Source organism: Amia ocellicauda, chromosome 9 (genome assembly GCF_036373705.1).
Source record: "Amia ocellicauda isolate fAmiCal2 chromosome 9, fAmiCal2.hap1, whole genome shotgun sequence".
Lineage (NCBI taxonomy): Eukaryota > Metazoa > Chordata > Actinopteri > Amiiformes > Amiidae > Amia > Amia ocellicauda.
The window spans coordinates 27,289,273-27,303,261 of record NC_089858.1 but is presented as its reverse complement, the minus strand read 5'-3'; the positions used below and the strand labels follow the sequence as shown (position 1 = coordinate 27,303,261).

At 35.8% G+C, this 13,989-nt stretch overlaps 1 protein-coding gene across 1 annotated transcript in view; it reads right to left on the bottom strand.

Annotated features, from left to right (window-relative positions):
- znf469 (zinc finger protein 469) overlaps positions 1-13,989 on the bottom strand; it is a 303,856-nt gene that overhangs the window by 229,210 nt on the left and 60,657 nt on the right. The window contains exon 3 of the mRNA XM_066713969.1: positions 10,519-10,558. The gene's annotated coding sequence lies outside the window, so the exon portion shown is untranslated. The remainder of the gene's footprint in view (positions 1-10,518; positions 10,559-13,989) is intronic.

Genomic DNA, 13,989 nt, shown 5'->3' with positions numbered 1-13,989 from the left:
TGATCCTCTCAGACCTGGTACCAGATACCAACTACAACAATGAGCTAGTGATGTCATTTCTACCAAGATCACTTACTGTGACTGACAGATTCAGTTCCTAATTATAATGGAATGTTTCTACAGACAGACAGTTTCATGGGGGGAATAAAAGTGCTTATAGACCATACAATATACAGCTGTTTCAACCTAAATCTCCCCTTTACATACTGTATTGCTAATTTATCTTATAACTTCAAACTTCACAGTGTCCAATTTTGACAGAATGTGAGAGACAATATTTAAAAATACAAAGAGCAGTTGAATTGGGCATGGGATGATTTTTAAAATGCTCATGCCATAAAATTGTTACAAATAAATGTCACCAGTCTAACACAACTGGCATCTAAGGAGCATAAATATGCCAACAACAAATAAGACCCTAATTTTACAGTAAAAATAAATCTAAAAATTGTATTCAGATGTACTGCAGATGGAGAACAAAAAAGACTGACGAGTAAAATTCCTGATCCATGGCTTGCCATAGAGGACCTATATAACTACAGGTACACAAGAGGATAACTGCCATGGAATGTGAAGTATCCCAAGTGCTGGCTCTGCTCTGCCTTAAGATAGTGATCTTCAGTGAAAACTATTTTCATTACATCTGTACGACACCAGCACAGAAATGCTTGCAGGCCTTTAGCATGGTATCCCTGAGAAAAATCAATAAAAGCAGTAACTGACAAAATAATAGCTTGGGAAGTAAAAGTACAAGGAGATAATTTACTTGACATTGCCACTGGTTTTATCATTAGTGATCTATACTGACATGTATATAGGATGCATATGTGGAATTCAGACCCTACTCCAGGATACTCCTGAAGCACAGCCTAAAATGGCCCAACTGACAAGGCTGACAGATCATAGCTGTGGTATTGAAAGCAAGCAATTAATCAGCCACTGATGAATTCTGCCTAAGAGCTATGCTTCCACCACCCTATTTGGACTCTATTGGAGCAATTTCCACCAATGGTAATTAAAACTGAAATGTACCTATACTGTTTGTGTTTTCACAGTTTACCAAAATGTAATTTGTCATGTTCCTATCTCAGCCAAGTAAATAAATAAAGAAAGAATGTCCAACATAACACAAAGGTTTATTGGAGAGAAGGGAGTATTTCACTATGTTACACAGAAACACAATATTATGATTCACATTAATCTTCTGGAATAAGACCCTTAATTTATTACCATGAAAACTCCATATTAATAATTGAATAATGATAATGATGATGATGGTGATGCTGATGATTTGTATTATTATTGTTTGTATTATTATTGCATAAATGGATGTCTGTGATATTCATTACTATCCAACCAAACGTGATTATCATTAATTTAAAATATTAAATCATAATTTAATGATTTGTTCTGTGTCATATAACTTACGTTTCAATGATTTAGGTGGTGAGAAACTGTTGCGAAAGCCTTTAAAGCAAACATTTTGGAAAGTATAAATGGAACTAATTGAAAACACAGCCTATGTTAGTTTTCAGTGTTTTCAATTGTATTTATTTGTATATTATTCTACCCAATTGTGAGCTAATTATTTAAACTGGAGAAAGTTGTATTATACCTTTAGATGCTTTTCTCTTTCAGTTTATCTGAAGCACAGAAAAATCAGTGAAATTCGGTAAAAAATAAAGAAAAAAAACTTCAACTTTTGCTATTAATAGGAAACAAACAATTAAATGTTATTTTTTGTTTTGATGGGTTTAGCTTGTGAGCAGTTAAAGCTGCTGTGATTTTTACATGGAGTATTATTTTAATATTGACTGTTTTATATTCATGCTGTGTATATTGTCCAGTGTTTTTGGTGTGTAACTGTGCCACGATACACGCTGAAAACTAATTTCCATTTTATGTACTGTTGAATGGACAATAAAGTTTATAAAAAAAAATTCCTCAATCTTTCATTATGGTAAACTACATTTTACAAGCCAGAAAAAAGTGTTGAAATGCACTCCATTTTAAGTGCCGTGAAAAAGACCCTTATCTTAATGTAGTCAGCAGCTTTCTTTTAAACCAGGGCTGAAGTCACTTAAATAAGTAGCTCATTTATTGAGCTTAGTTCATGCTATGGCTAAATCACAGCAGGCCTTCCTTTCTCTCTGTAATTTAGTATTAAAAAAAGACAGGAGACCAGCAGGTTCAAGCTGTCAATCCCTTCCAATATCTCTGATTGAGGAAAACAAATAATTCTTTCATTTTCCTCAACTACTGTTCATGCTTTTCCTCCACAGGAAATTAGTTGTGTCAATATCTCAGTCTATTCTCTCTACTAAATCCAGTCAGTTGAAGAGCCTTAAAAGTCTCCCTTGCAAGTGAACTAGAATGAACTATTTCACATTCTGTACCACCATGGTAATGGCCGAATTTAGAGGATTTAGTTGACACGTTTTCTACAGCACATATTCAGTTCAATGCTGTTCTGGAGAATACACTGCTTACTGTATTGTTTTACCTGAAGAGAACCCATAAAGACCAGTCTCCACTGGAATTTGAGCAATCTGGCATAAATAATTTGAATCCAAAATAAATACATTAAAAAGATATCTATAAGAATAATAGTTCAAACGATAGCTTGCCTTAGCTCTTCTGATCTGTAAAAATGAGAGGAGCTATTAATTGTGTAGTAGCTGGGGAAACCTACAGAAACCACTCCAGTTCTCACAAAATAACCAAGCCTCTGAATTACTTTTTCCTAACCACACATGCATATATGTTCATGGTACAATGTGGACATGAACTGTCTTCAGAAAAACCTCCATCTACAGGCTAGTTCCTGTTGGTGAATAAAAACCACCTGCTATCAAAAGACACCCTCTGTACTGCTGATGTCTATGAGAGAGTAGTGAATTCATAGTGTTTTTTGTAGTTGTTTGTTTGTTTATAACCTCACTGGCATGCACATTGGTATAAAAACCCACAATTAACAACACTAAGTGTAGGCATTATATCAAAATAAATGAATTAAGCACAAAGCAAAAACATTATTTGAAACTGAGAACTTATGTTTTAAAAAGTGCCAAACCACTTTGTGAAGGTTAAAGTCTTAGCTGGCTGGTCAAACCATGCAGTACAATACCACAGCATTACCCCCGCAGCCAGAAACAGAGGTTTGGTTCTGTTTAATTGCACAATACGGTTTAATGATGCTACCCACTGGAACTTCTGGATAATACATTACTCCGTAGTGCAAGACGTCAGCAATTTTAAAATGAAGAATAAATGTGATATATGGAATATTTTGACTCTGAGCCCTGAATAGGCATTTCTTTCTGAATTTCTTTGACTATTTTTCTTTCTTTCTTTCCTAAAATAATCCTTTTTTAAATGTCCACAGAGACACTGGTCTGATTTTAATCTCGTGAAAACTCTGTCATGGCTCATTACCACTAATTAACGCCTTCCACCGTAGATGTAATTCCTTTGTGAGCAACAGGATCTGAATCCAAATCTCGTTGCCATTACATGTGTCTTATATAACGTAAAGTACATTTAATAAAGTACTCATTTTAACTTCACTAAGCCTAGCAAGCTTTTATTATTATGGCTATGGTCTGTTTCCAGTGTCTGTTTTAGTCAAAATTTTGCCCAAGTGAAATAACAATGCCAGAATTGCCTCTGAGCACACTCCACTTAAATCTCTTAATGAGTTGTTATTTGCAGAATGTTTAGAGGTCATGGCTATCATCATTCTTCTAAATCTCAATAGTTAAGGCTGCGCATGCATTTTTTTTATTAACAGAAGCAAAGAAAAACAAGCATTACATCTACCAAAGAAGTATGGCACTGTTTGCCTGTCACTGTCAATTTGTAGGGGGAAAAGCAGTTTGAGATGCAAATGATTAAAATGACTGGCCTGAGATATGCCATAGCATATTCATAATGCATTATAGTATATGTGATGTGAAAATATCAAGTCATAACCATCATACTGGTACAGTAAACCCTTTCACCATTAGAGTGTAGAATAACACAAATAACAGTCACAGATAAACATTTATGTCCATTGCTTTGTAGAATATAAAACATTTTCTCTTTTTGCAGCAATTTAGTTTTTTAACAATAATATTTTTATTAACATAATATTTTGAACAATTCCAAATATTATTCAGATATTTTTGTTATTTATAGAGAGCATTAAAACATTTGTCATCACTCTCAAAAGTTTTTAAACAATGATACAAAATATGTATTCTTGCAATTCCACAGTAGCTAATCATGGTCCACAGTAAGCAGTTCGTCAGACTAAAGCCTGAAAAAAGTGACACTAATTTCTTTCCAGGGATATTTAAATTTAAAATGGTAATGATATGATTTTCTTCACTTTATCTCAAGTGGCCCATAACTCTTAAAAAAACAAAGATACGTTATAGAGTCTTTTACAGCTCCTGATGAAATTTCAAGAGTTTTGGAGTGTGGATTCTATAATTGTTACTATTCTCCCATGGCCCACTGCGAGAGAGAAAAAAAAAACTATAGGAAAGCATGAGCTGCATCTATCAGGGCTCAGCAGCTGCCCATAATTAAAATCAAATTTAGCAGTTTGTAAAATAAGAGCCATATCCACTGGCAAAATAGAGCAGGCTCAAGCTGCTGATAGCGAGCCACCAGTTTCCATCATCTCTCAGCTCTTGTGACTAACAATAAGGAATATCATCTTAACTGGATTATAAATAAAGCATGCCTGAAACTTATTTTCTTTTTCCCATATCATTACCAGATTTGTGTTTGCCCTCAGCCTTAAAAACATGTAAACTTGGGAGGACGAAAGTGAAAATATCAAAGGGGTATTAGCCATCACTGTGCTCAGCCTTTCAGCTGCATAGATCTGGATCTGCACGTCTCTCAGGTTGTAAGTGAATGACTCTATCATTCTGTCTAGGACAGCCCAGCTGTAAGGAACATTTTTATTGGACCTAAGAGATCAGCCAGCCTGGGCTTGATTCAGACTCTCTCATTTAATAAATCAATTCTTCTAGTAAACATATTATATGACCGAGTCGGACAGTTAACAGGCCTCGTTGTCTGTTTTTTCTCTCTCTCAAACAAATAAATAATCAAAAAAAGAATGTGTCCATGTGAACCTCATTTGATCTTGCCATTTAAATCAGTCCCGTTTAGAAAGGGTCTTGTGAAAAATGTCAGAACAGTGCAGACAGCTGTACTCAGTTTTGGCAGTTGAGCGTATGTCCTGTGCATACTTATATTTAACATCAATCAAAATTTCACCACAAAATAAAATTTAAAAATAAGGGGTTATCACTATGTCAGCGGTCTACAGTCTATGCTTATTTTGGCAAACACTTTGACTTAATTATCAAGGTGGGATTTCTCCAGCTCCATGTTATCTTTGAGAGTACAAGGACACTGAAAACAAATATGAATTATTAACAAATTTATGGTCTGATGGTGCATCTATGAATAGTATTAACATGCCAAATAATTGAATGTAATAATGACTACAAACAATAGTTAAAAGAAACCTGTTGGCCACAATGTTTAGACATATTCTCCTTTACTGTCATTACTGTGGTTGAATTTAATTTTTCCTCATAATGAACACAGCCTACAAGCTATGTTCATTATGAGGAAAAATAAAATACTGTTAATGGTGGTGGTTATGTCCTCCTATCCATTTTAATTGCAGTAGATCCTGGAGTTACTGTCTGGGGGGGGACAGCAATGTCAACAATGGCAAAAATGTGTGGCATTTATGCAAATAAATGTACCTTTCTCCTTGGCTGAATAGAGCAGTAGATCCCTTTCCTCGGTACACACACAATGGAGGCTTTAAAGTACTAAGTAGTTTAACATCCCATGGTTCGAGCGCCAAGGAAAAGGTTGTTTTTGCTACAGCTGAAAGGTGATTTTACAGATGAAAAATAATGACATCCTTAACGCCAAAATATAAAAAAAACATACTTCAGATAGAATAACCTTGTCACAAGGAAAGAAATATGATGTTAAACTGAAATTGATTTCATGGGATTACAGCTGATTATAAATACAGCTCCATCAGCCAAAATAGTATCCAGAGACTGAACCTCATGACCTCAGGAAAATCTGCTTTCTCTGAGATGCCATCCGCTTCAACTAGAATATATGTAAATGTTTATATGCGTATATATGCATGTTTATTTACATAACACTTAAAATATATCAGGTTGCACAAAATAAATGTAATGGAATAATTGTGTTAAAATCACGTTTGGTCAGAAATGTCAAAAGATTAAGCTGCTAATTGAGGATTATAGTGTGTGCTCTTTATTTATGTGATACCTGAGACCTTTTAAGTTGGAGCTTGCTGGCTACATATTATGATCAATGGGAAGTGTATTCAGCCAAAGCTTGAATGCAGATCAGCTTTCACCTTGCAGACAGAGCACTATACGTTCTTGTAAGTTTTCCATTTTAACGATTAACATATTCTGTTTACATTACTGTGAGGTACCTGCGAAATGCTATCTTCACACACAAGCAAGGAATCACACACACTCTTACTTGAAAAACAACTATATGCACATTGAGCAGCTTAAACATCAGCACCAAAAATAGAACTCTAGTTCAAAGTAAATCTGCTTTGATCAGTGAAAAGAACTTGTTTCCACTACTAGTGTGGCTTTGACTTGTAACAAGAAAAAAATGCTATCCATATATGACTGTTCGTGCTTTATTATGTTAGAGTCCAGAAAGACACCATAGTGGGACATGATTATGACATACTAGTGATGAATACTTAAGGTGAGCTGGAGTATTTAGTCTTAAACAAAGAACCTATGACCTCCTTCAATCCTTTTTGTGATGACAAGTATAATAGTATACTGCTGTAGTAAACATTTGACAGGTTATTCTACAGTCCAATGTGCTTTAGGGACAAAGGAAAATAAAGCAAAGCAAGTGATTTCAAGAGCAGCATCTGTTTGCTGTAGGAACACTCTGAAGAGACAAGATGCAGCATTTACAGTGTACAATGCCCCCCTTTGTTTCCTCACTTCAAATCTATTAAATTACCTAATATAAACAGGTGAAGGCATCATTAAAGCATAAAGCCTGCTCTTACTTGTTCAAGTTTCTAAACTGTGGGATACTGGAACAACCTTAAGATCATTGGAAACCAGCAGCACAAACAATCTGTACATGCAAAGGTCATTCCTTATTAAAATAATCAGGTCATTTTCAACAGAGAAAATATAGTTGTGAATGTAATCACAGGAACATGTCCTAATATGTGGCATACATTATGTTTAGTGTAACAACTTTAATGAAGAGATGAAAGTTACTAAATAACTCTCAAAAGTAGGACTTAGTAGCAAAGTTGTTACCATTGCAAAACACTTCGCTTGGCCAGGTTAGCAGTACACAGGTTAGTGGTAATGACAAGTAAATATAATTTAAAAAACTATTTCTAATTTATAGGATATGAAGAGGCCATCAAGTTACACATACTATAGATTAGTGTATTTATTGTTTGTTTTCCCCTCTTTTCTACCATTTTCCCCTTTTTTACGGATATTATATGAGTATACAAAATGCTAATATAACCTTTCTTTGAAATACCCAACTCTACTCTAAAGGCTAAATGGTTTCAATGAGATATATTGCCTTGTTGGCAGAAAATCTGGTGCCGAAGACCAGCAGTCAAAACATCTTACTTCACCTGGACAGGAAAACAAACAAAAAGCAAGCACTGGAAACACTGACTCTGGATGCATTTAATATTGATCATTTTACTTCAGTGGGTAAAGTAAATATTCCCAGCATATTCGGTTTTATGGCCAGATATTATGAAACTTGATATACAAAAAGTACTGTAATAACTAATTTACCAATCTTACTTCAATATGGAAGATTAAAAAGGAAGTACATTTTTTAGTTAAGCAGACTGTTTTGCTGCATTGCAGTCATCATAAGAATATAAGAAAATAAAAAGGGTTACAAATGTAAGTGGGGCATCTGGGACACTTTCCATCTTTATATTTTTTAAATGTATTTCTATATTTTCCATAGCTAAACAATCTCAAAATGTTCATTGTTTTTCAGTTTTTCTAGTCTTTATTATTAGTTTATTTGTATTTTTTATTATCTGACTAGGATAGAAACAGCCCTCGGATCATGAAATTAGGACTTATTGTCTGAAACTGGGTCCCTTTTCACATATTAGAAAATCATATCTGCTTTCACATCAGGATTCCCAATTCTACGGAAATTCATAGTAATTAAAAAAACATTTCACCCTTGTAAACAATATGAGTTTACAGTGTTTTCCACACTATTTTGTGAAAGAAATTAGAGAAATTACCTGGGAGGAGTCTTCTCTTCATCCCCTTTCTGTCTTCCAAAAGGTGCTATCAAACAACTACTAGAAACATATCGTGTTGTTCCTATTATTCTCCAAACGAGTATAAGCAAGCATTTTTACAAAAGACACCATTAATTTTCCAGACACAAAACACGAGTAGCTGATAAAGTTACAAATTGCTTGCTCCCCCAGCTTTGAGAGACAATGTATATACTTTTTTAAATTGTTTATTTTGAATAAAATACATAATTGTTTAATGATGTCCATAACATAACGATAATGCCAGCAAAGAACAATCACATTTGTGCCAGTAATATTTTATATATTTAATAAGGTTGGCAACTCTGTATCAGGTTATATTTTCTCCTGGCAAATGCAAATACAGAGTATTGCCTGAAGCCAGAGAGTGCAGTAGATTGGTAATCAACTGCAGTGACGTCCAGTGAGCCCCAGAAAAGGGTCAGCCTACAGAGATTTCTGCAGTGAGACAAGCCGAAGTTAAAAACCCCAGTCAATCACCCCTTTGCAAGTTAAGGGAGCAGATATGACCGTGTGTTACCCAGCAGGGCTTTGAATCAAGGCTGCTCAAAACTCTGTGCTGTTCTGTTATATATTGAACAAGCCGAATCTCTCTTGCGCTCATGCAGATGTTACACAATGCTAACTTTTCATTTCAAATTAATGAGGGGGGGGAAACAAAGGCAAAACGAACAATGAACTATACCCTCCAAATATAAATACAAATAATAAAGGATTATGAGCAGTATGAATTGTGTATGAGGATAACCTCCTTATAGAAGTGATCTTAATGCACGTGGCATGCTCAGACAAACTACAAAGAGAAGCCCCTGTCATTTTTAAAGCAGATATTAGAAACCTGCAGGCATAATACATGTAAACAGAGAATGCCGACCTCGAAATCCACCTTTCACATTATGTATATTTTAATGGCATTATTATAACTCAAAAGAGTAACAACGCAAACCATTTTAATTGCTCGAGGCAATGTTCATGCACTGCGTGATAACTCTCTACTTTTACAGCTTCTGCTGAACTTATTTCATATTGTCAGAGTTTCTGAAGCAGACGCCAGTTCCAGGGTTTCGGATTCTTCCTAAACAAATTGGAATGGAAAAGCCTTTATGGATAGTTGAAGTAATCAACAAACTTCCAAAAGGAGTTGTTACAGGGATCAAAGTTGTGCCATGTTTCAGCATATTAGCCAGGTGTCCATGGTCACGTTCAAATCTTTAATATCTCAGTACCAGAATCTTCCTATTGGTTGTCCTCTGCCCAGAAGAGGTTGAATTCACAAATAAAACACATGTGAAGTGAAACTTGGATGCAGAAGCCCTGCAGTTATAGTGGCATTGTTCTTGAAATTAAGCATGAATATAATTAAACACAGAGGACTCTCAAAATTAAAAACACAGTTTAAAGGTTCCTGACAAAATTACTCACAATGCTTGTACAGATTATATTGTTTGGTTCAGTTTGCAGTACAAGAGTTCACGTGCATATGCTACTTATGCTGAAGGAAATAAATAAAAAAAAGGACATGGAAAAAAAAGAGAGTTGCAAGAGATAGAACAGAATGAATAGTCAAACATAATGGTATTTTGCAAGCCAAGAACAGAGTAAGCTTATTTTAACCCCATTAGCTTGAGAGGAAACAGGCACAACAGCACAATGTTTTAAAACACACAGGCAACTATGGGTACAATGCCAAACAACCTGCATCATGAACATGTAATGAAAATATTACATCTAAATCTAGAAACTGTACTTCTGAATTCTGGACATCTATAACAACATAAAGTCTAAGACAGTAATTGCAAAATGTTCTTCCTTTTTAACTGCGCAGCATGGAAAGGTCTCACACAATGGAGCACAAACCGCAGAACTTTCCAGTTCTACAGTGAAGGACTGCAGGGTCAGCAAACAGTATATTTCACTCACAAGTGGAAATGAAAAGCCAGTTTAAGATCACAGTACATTTAATAGTAATGTTACTTAATGTTTCTCCAAAACAAAATGATTCAAAATGAGTCTACTGAATTATATTAATGTAAATGACAATATGAGATCAATGTATTACCTTCAATACTAACATGAAAAACTGTACTATCCTCTTTTACCTAAACACAGAATTGATGCAAACAAGTACATACCTGTTTCTGTGTGCCTTTAATGAAGACATCCAGAGAAGAACTGCAAAATAAAATATTGTTAAGGTTATTTAACAGGTTTAAACTGTTGAGACAAAACTTGAAAATACATGTAAACCACATAACAATGCTCATTGTGTGATCTTTAACAGAAACCTCAAGAAATGTGTTACCAAAATATGTTTTTTGCCTTAGCAACTAAGTAAAAACTGAACTGAAAAGGAAGCAATTATCAATGACATGCAAATTATAAAGCTTAGTATTAATGTCAGTGCTAAACTATAGCTAACTATATGTTCTATTCTGCAAGTACAAAAACATTTTGGGACATGCATTTAACAGAGAATACAGCTGCAAGTACACTTGATTTATAATTTTGTGTGGCATACATTTTAAACAAGAAGAGATCATAAAAGGGAATGAGGAATTTCTAGAAAACAAATAGTTTTCTATCTATCTAGGTGTCTATCTATATGATTTCTAACCGCAGATATAAAACTGGAGCAAGACAATCCACAACTGACATGTTTTCATTTGCTGTACTAGTAAACAGGTTAAAACTAATCAAGGACATTTGATAATTTTTTAATTTGTGTAAAACATTATGTAAAATGTTGTTTCCATTACCAATATACTGGTCTGGGCACAGGATGCATCTGAAAGATCTCATTGTATGGCAAAAATATGTATATGATGAGGAATTGCAGACTAAAACCAGGAGAAAAAAGTGAAATCCCTAACATTTAATTTACCTTGGTTTGCCATGCCTTCCATTTGCAGATTTGTTTTTACATGTTAAACACATTTTCAAAGAAGGTTCACAGGGAAAGCATGCATTTTCTATCTGTCTATTTTAACTACAATATTAAGGGTTTTAATAATGACAGACACAGTACCGGAGATCCTGGGAGAGCAAATCAAAGAGCAATGAAAAGAAAGGCTGCTGTGGGGTGCACACAACACAACACAGTGGTGGATGATTTACACTTATCAGTGTCCCAGATACATAAAACACTTTAAAATCCCTAAAAGATTAACTTAATTTTATGGGGACTGCAAACCACAGCAGATGAGGGAAAGAGATCTACCCTCACATTGCCACTGAAGAGATTAAAAAACAAACAAAACAAAAAGTAATAACAGATAAAACAACAGATAAAAAGAAGTGCCGAAAAAATGGTAGCAGCACAAAACAAAACAAGCTGAATTATCATGATCAAAACAGAAATCACTGCATGTGCAATGCAGATGAAAACAATAAAAAGCAAAACAACTGTGAGATAATGTATGAGCACTCATTATTCAAATGCTTTTTTCAAATCTTTTTTTTGTGTGAATAATTGTATATAATCATCTCTCTCGGGGCAGTCAATCCCCGTCCCACCATAACAAGTCTTAATAAATAAATAACAAAATAATTAAATCAATAACATTTGGCTGATCCGCCCCCCCCCCCAAAAAAGGGAAAACTGGTCATGTCACCCTTGTTGAAAAGCAGAAACAATGGATTTCTGTGCTGCTCATAGTGAACTGAACACATTTATTTGTTTTCTGAAGGAGACTCATATTACTTCATTGAAACAGAGAAACATTACTTCATTGATATATGTCAGTTTGCACTGTATGATGGAGAGTTGCTAGTGATAGTATACAGTCTAGCATTTGTATGTTGTTATTATTATTTCTCTGTAAGATGGTAAATAAAGATTAATAGTGGGGGTTTAATGACATTAAACCCTTCTTATAAGGAGCATTGAGATCAGCCATCTTGGTCATACAAAGCCAAGTGGAGCACATGTCCCTCAGCAGAAGTTTCTTTAAAGAAAGCCTTGGCCTTTCTCAGAGATGGGAGAGTGCCCCTTAGGAAACAAATGACTGAAACAAATAAATATGAGTAGATGAGTCAGAGCAGCTGAGGAGAGTTGATTGTCTGAAAATGCGAGGAAACTGAGTCACCTCATTGAGAGATTAAGATTAAGTCTGAGTCTGTGTGCATTAGAAATGCCATTAGCAGATGTATGCTGTATGATAAAGTTGATTGCAGAACTGGGTTAATATCATCTTGGCTATGATTTGATATTAAGCTTGGAAAGAATATGTTAACGATTAAACAAGGAAAGCAGCAATATTCAACCAATGTTACTTTTTTCCCTCTGAAAAACTACACAATCCTTACAGCATAAGGTCAATACACAAGTAAAGCATAAAGTCCTACTACACGCAATGTCAATCAGCTCATCTCTCTCTTTGTGGACTGGGACCATTTACAGAGATAGGTGAAGGGTCCTTCACTGCACAGAAACATTGGCGTTTAATTCATGAAAGCCACGTAAGCTTTCATTATTGAAGTGATCTTCAGCCACTCAGTTTAAGTAAATTCATTTTAGAACTGGTAGGTTTACTGTCCTGCAAGGGAAGTGACATGGAAGTACACCAATCAGCCATAACACTATGACCACTGACAGGTGAAGTGAATAACACTGATAATCTCGTTATTATGGCACCTGTCAGTGGGTGGGATATATTAGGCAGCAAGTGAACATTTTGTCCTTAAAGTTAATGTGTTAGAAGCAGGAAAAATGGGCAAGCGTAAGGATCTGAGCGACTTTGACAAGGGCCAAACTGTGATGGCTAGACGACTGGGTCAGAGCATCTCCAAAACTGCAGCTCTTGTGGGGTGTTCCCGGTCTGCAGTGGTCAGTACCTATCAAAAGTGGTCCAAGGAAAGAAAAGCGGTGAACCGGCGACAGGGTCATGGGCGGCCAAGGCTCATTGATGCACGTGGGGAGCGAAGGCTGGCCCGTGTGGTCCGATCCAACAGACGAGCTACTGTAGCTCAAACTGCTGAAAAAGTTAATGCTGGTTCTGATAGAAAGGTGTCAGAACACACAGTGCATCTCAGTTTGTTGCGTATGGGGCTGCGTAGCCACAGACCAGTCAGGGTGTCCATGCTGACCCCTATCCACTGCCGAAAGCGCCTACAATGGGCACGTGAGCATCAGAACTGGACCACAGAACAATGGAAGAAGGTGGCCTGGTCTGATGAGTTCAAGGTGTTGACTTGGCCTCCAAATTCCCCAGATCTCAATCCAATCGAGCATCTGTGGGATGTGCTGGACAAACAAGTCCGATCCATGGAGGCCCCACCTCGCAATTTACAGGACTTAAAGGATCTGCTGCTAACGTCTTGGTGCCAGATATCACAGTACACCTTCAGAGGTCTAGTGGAGTCCATGCCTCAACAGGTCAGGGCTGTGTTGGCAGAAAAAGGGGGACCTACACAATATAAGGCAGGTGGTCATAATGTTATGGCTGATCAGTGTATAATCCTTGTATGGATTTCATGTAATTATTCAAATTGTTTACCTGCACACACAGTGTCAACATGAATGACCAGGAGGACCTCAGCATTTAATATGATATAACTGAAGAAAATTAAAAACAAATGGAGGTGTGCAAAGAGCAGCATGAATA